Below are 5,416 nucleotides of genomic sequence, written 5' to 3'. Positions count from 1 at the left end.
TTAACTGACCATATAACTTGTAGAAAAAGAATTATTTTCAAAGGTTTCCACTGAAACACCATAAGAGGATCTGTGACTCTAGCCACCATCATCCATATCCGTACAAGCCTGAAGTTTCTTTGAGAACTCATGTGTTTTATCTCCACCCTCCCAAATCGTGTAATGGTGTATTTGAATTCATACCATCAGTTCAGTTCAGTTCACTCGGTCAGTCGTGTCCGACTCTTCACGACCCCATGAATCGCAGCATGCCAGGCCTCCCTGTCCATCACCAACTCCTGGAGTTCACTCAGACTTACGTGCCTCGAGTCAGTGATGTCATCCAGCCACCTCATCCTCTGTCGTCCCCTTCTCCTCCTGCCCCCAATCCCTCCCAGCATCAGAGTCTTTTCCAATGAGTCAACACTTCGCATGAGGTGGCCAAAGTACTAGAGTTTCAGCTTTAGCATCATTCCTTCCAAAGAAATCCCAGGGCTGATCTTCAGAATGGACTGGTTGGATCTCCTTGCAAAAACAAGACCAGGAGCTGACTGTGGCTCAGATCATGAACTCCTTATTACCAAATTCAGACTTAAATTGAAGAAAGTAGGGAAAACCGCTAGACCATTCAGGTATGACCTAAATCAAATCCCCTATGATTATACAGTGGAAGTGAGAAATAGATTTAAGGGCCTAGATCTGATAGATAGAGTGCCTGATGAACTATGGAATGAGGTTCGTGACATTGTACAGGAGACAGGGATCAAGACCATCCCCATGGAAAAGAAATGCAAAGAAGCAAAATGGTTGTCTGGGAAGGCCTTACAAATAGCTGTGAAAAGAAGAGAAGTGAAAAGCAAAGGAGAAAAGGAAAGATATAAGCATCTGAATGCAGAGTTCCAAAGAATAGCAAGAAGAGATAAGAAAGCCTTCTTTAGCGATCAATGCAAATAATTCATACCATAGAATGCTCTTTGAACTGAATGATGCCTACCCAAAATGGAAAGGAGCATGATGTGGTGGAAGGAGACTTTGGAGTCACTAGGAAGAGGACTCTCATCCTAGAGCCATCATTCACTAACTAGTTTATGACATGAACAAGTCATTGAATCTGCTTCTCCATCTATGAAATGGGGGGTGGGGATGGAAAATCCCATTTCATACTTATTGTCAGAATTAAATAAGAATATTCATGCCTTCTGTGTGCCAGCCACAGTGCAATGTGCTTGGGATATATAAATAAGACATGAACCCTATCCTCAAGAAGTTGAGTCGGTGCTCAACAGATATTTTGTTTAAAGGTCTAATAAATTAATAGTAAACTCCTAATACATGTCAGTTTCTTCTTCATTTCCCCTGCCTATCCCAACTGCCGACTGATTTGAAATTAGACTAGCGTACATTTCCCTTTTAAAAAACATTTTATTTTGAATTAATGTTCAGTTCAGTTCAGTTGCTCAGTCATGTCTGACTCTTTGGCGACCCCATGGACTGTAGCATGCCAGGCCTCCCTGTCCATCACCAACTCCCAGAGCCTACTCAAACACATGTCCATTGAGTCGGTGATGCCATCCAACCATCTCATCCTCTGTCATCCCCTTCTCCTCCCGCCTTCAATCTTTGCCAGCATCAGGGTCTTTTCCAATGAGTCAATTCTTCACATCAGGTGGCCAAAGTATTGGAGTTTCAACTTCAGCATCAGTCCTTCCAATGAATATTCAGGATTGATTTCCTTTAGGATGGACTGGTTGGATATCCTTGCTGTCCAAGGGACTCTCAAGAGTCTCCTCAAACACCACAGTTCAAAACCATCATTTTTTGGCACTCAGCTTTCTTTATAGTCCATCTCTCATATCCATACATGAGTACTGGAAAAACCATAGCTTTGACTAGATGGATCTTTGTTGGCAAAGTAATGTCTCTGCTTTTTAATAAGCTGTATAGGTTGGTCATAGCTTTTCTTCCAAGGAGCAAGCATCTTTTAATTTCACAGCTGCACTCACCATCTGCAGTGATTTTGGAGCCTAGAAAAATAAGATAGGACACTGAAAGATGAATTCCCCAGGTCGGTAGGTGCCCAATATGCTACTGGAGATCAGTGGAGGAAGAATAAAGAAACAGAGTCAAAGCAAAAACAACACCCAGTTGTGGATGTGACTGGTGATGGAAGTAAAGTCCAATGCTGTAAAGAGCAATATTGCATAGGAACCTGGAATGTTAGGTCCATGAAACAAGGCAAATTGAAAGTGGTCAAACAGGAGATGGCAAGAGTGAACATCGACACTTTAGGAATCAGTGAACTAAAATGGACTGGAATGGGTGAATTTGACTCAGATGACCATTATATCTACTATTGTGGGCAAGAATCCCTTAGAAGAAATGGAGTAGCCATCATAGTCAACAAGAGAATCTGAAATGCAGTACTTGGATGCAATCTCAAAAACGACAGAATGATCTCTGTTCATTTCCAAGGCAAACCATTCAATATCACAGTAATCCAAGTGTATGCCCTGACCAATAATGCTGAAGAAGCTGAAGTTGAACCATTCTATGAAGACATACAAGACCTTCTAGAACTAAGACCCAAAAAAGATGTCCTTTTCATTATAGGAGACTGGAATGCAAAAGTAGGAAGTCAAGAAATACCTGGAGTAACAGGCAAATTTGGCCTTGGAGTACAGAATGAAGCAGGGCAAATGCTAACAGAGTTTTGCCAAGAGAACACACTGGTCATAGCAAATAACCTCTTCCAACAACACAAGAGAAGACTCTACATATGGACATCACCAGATGGTCAATACTAAAATCAGATTGATTTTATTCTTTGCAGCCAAAGATGGAGAAGTTCTATACAGTCAGCAAAAGCAAGACAGAGAGCTGACTGTGGCTCAGATCATGAACTCCTTATTACCAAATTCAGACTTAAATTGAAGAAAGTAGGGAAAAGCACTAGACCATTCAGGTATGACCTCAATCAAATCCCTTACAACTATACAGTGGAAGTGACAAATAGATTCAAGGGATTAGATCTGATAGAGTTCCTGAAGATCTGTGAATGGAGGTTCATGACATTGTACAGCAGGCAGTGGTCAAAACCACCCCCCCCGAAAAAGAAATGCAAAAAGGCAAAATGGTTGTCTGAGAAGACCTTACAAACAGCTATGAAAAGAAGAGAAACTAAAGGCAAAGGAGAAAAGGAAAGGTACAACCATTTGAATGCACGGTTCCAAAGAATAGCAAGGAGAGATAAGAAAGCCTTCCTCAGTGATCAATGTAAAGAAATAGAGGAAAACAATAGAATGGGAAAGAATTAATTTTAGATTTACAGAAAGATTGCAAAAATAGTACAAAGAGTTTCCTTATAGTCCCCATCCCACTTTCTCAGCGTTAACATCTTAAATAGCCATGGTACAGTGATCAAGAACAGGAAATCAACAATTGTACAATATTATTAACTATAGCATATACTTGAAATTCACCAATTTCCCCACTAACATCCTTTTTTTGGTCCCCAAATCCTATCCATGATCACACTAGGTATTCAATGAACTATCACTCCTGTGATTATATTTCTTATAATTTAACATGGATTTATCAAGAGAGAGATTACTTGGGTGGACCTGACCTAATCACTTGAGCCCTTAGAAATGACAGGGTCCTTTCTGAGGTCAGAGAAACTGCAAATAAGAGTGGGTCTCAAGTGGTGGTCACATGGCAGAGACCTGAGAGGTCCTCATCTGCCAACAGCCAGCATGACAATGGGAACCTTAGTCCCACAGCTGCTAGAAAATGATTTCTGCCAACAACCTGGGGGAGATTGGAATTGTGCTTTTCTCTAGTTGAACTTCCAAATGCTGCTATTGCTGACCAACATCTTGATTTCAGTTTTTGTGAGGCCTTGAAGAAAAGGACACAGTTAAAATATGCCACACTCCTGGCTGACAGAAACTGTGATATTAAATAGGTATTGTTTCAAGCTGCTAAATGTAAGGTGATTTGTTGTATAGCAATAAAAACTAATACAGATATTGATCAGTTATTTATAGACTGTCTCTCAATTTAGATTTGTCTGATGTTGCCTCACAATTGGAGTGGGGTCATATGTGCTTGGCAAGAATGCCACAAAAATGATATTGTGTTCCCAGTATCAAAGGATTCAGTTCAGTTCAGTTCAGTCGCTCAGTCATGTCCGACTCTTTGCGACCCCATGAACTGCAGCATGCCAGGCCTCCCTGTCCATCACCAACTCCCGGAGTTCACTCTGACTCATGTCCATCGAGTCGGTGATGCCATCCAGCCATCTCTTCCTCTGTCATCCCTTTCTTCTCCTGCCCCCAATCCCTCCCAGCATCAGAGTCTTTTCCAAAGAGTCAACTCTTCGCGTGAGGTGGCCAAAGTACTGGAGTTTCAGCTTTAGCATCAGTCCTTCCAAAGAAATCCCAGGGCTGATCTCCTCTAGAATGGACTGGTTGGATCTCCTTGCAGTCCAAGGGACTCTCAAGAGTCTTCTCCAACACCACAGTTCAAAAGCATCAATTCTTTGGCGCTCAGCTTTCTTCACAGCCCAACTCTCACATCCATACATGACTACTGGAAAAACCATAGCCTTGACTAGACGGATCTTAGTCGGCAAAGTAATGTCTCTGCTTTTTAATATGCTATCTAGGTTGGTCATAACTTTCCTTCCAAGGAGTAATCAAAGGATTAATGATGTCTATATCTTTTTTCCTTTTTTTTTTTTGGTTGTGCTGGATCATTGTTGCTATGCATAGGCCTTCTCTTGTGGCGAGAGGGGGTTACTCTCTAGTTGTGGAATGTGAGCTTCTCATTCGGGTGGCTTCTCTTGTTCTAGAACATGGGCTTAGTTGCCCGTGGCATATGGTGTCCCCTGCATTGGCAGGTTGATTCTTAATCACTTGACCACCAGGGAAGTTTTACTATGTCTTTTTACAAATCCTGTTTGTCCTCAAACTTTGACCCACTAATTTTAGCATGCTTTGAGGATTTTGTCTGATATGTTTATAACTGTGATATCTGCATAATGATGATCTCTATTTCCTTCTTCCTTCTATCTATATTAATTCAATTTCCAATGTAAGAAAAAGCTGTCTCTTTACCTCATTCCGCCACCAATCTATCTATTTATTTATTTGATTATACATATCAGTATGGCCTTGTGGACACTTGTTTTACTCTCTGGGTAAAAACCCATATCATTGTTTTTTGCCTGAGAGTTCTGGTTTGGGTCATCAGTAAGTCCTTCACGTTGGCTCCTGTGTTCTTTTGATCAGCATATATCTGGTTTTTCCTTCCTTGCTGGCACACAAGATAGTCCTGAGTCATTTTGTATGTTTCCTACCCCAGTTCTGAAGAGAATCATTTCTCCAAGGAGAACTGGTTCCTTTCATTGGAGGATAGTGTTTGGATCTGGATAGTG

This window comes from Capricornis sumatraensis, chromosome 16 (genome assembly GCF_032405125.1).
Source record: "Capricornis sumatraensis isolate serow.1 chromosome 16, serow.2, whole genome shotgun sequence".
NCBI classification, from domain to species: Eukaryota; Metazoa; Chordata; class Mammalia; order Artiodactyla; family Bovidae; genus Capricornis; species Capricornis sumatraensis.
The sequence above is the reverse complement of the archived record's forward strand: the minus strand, read 5'-3'. Positions refer to the sequence as shown.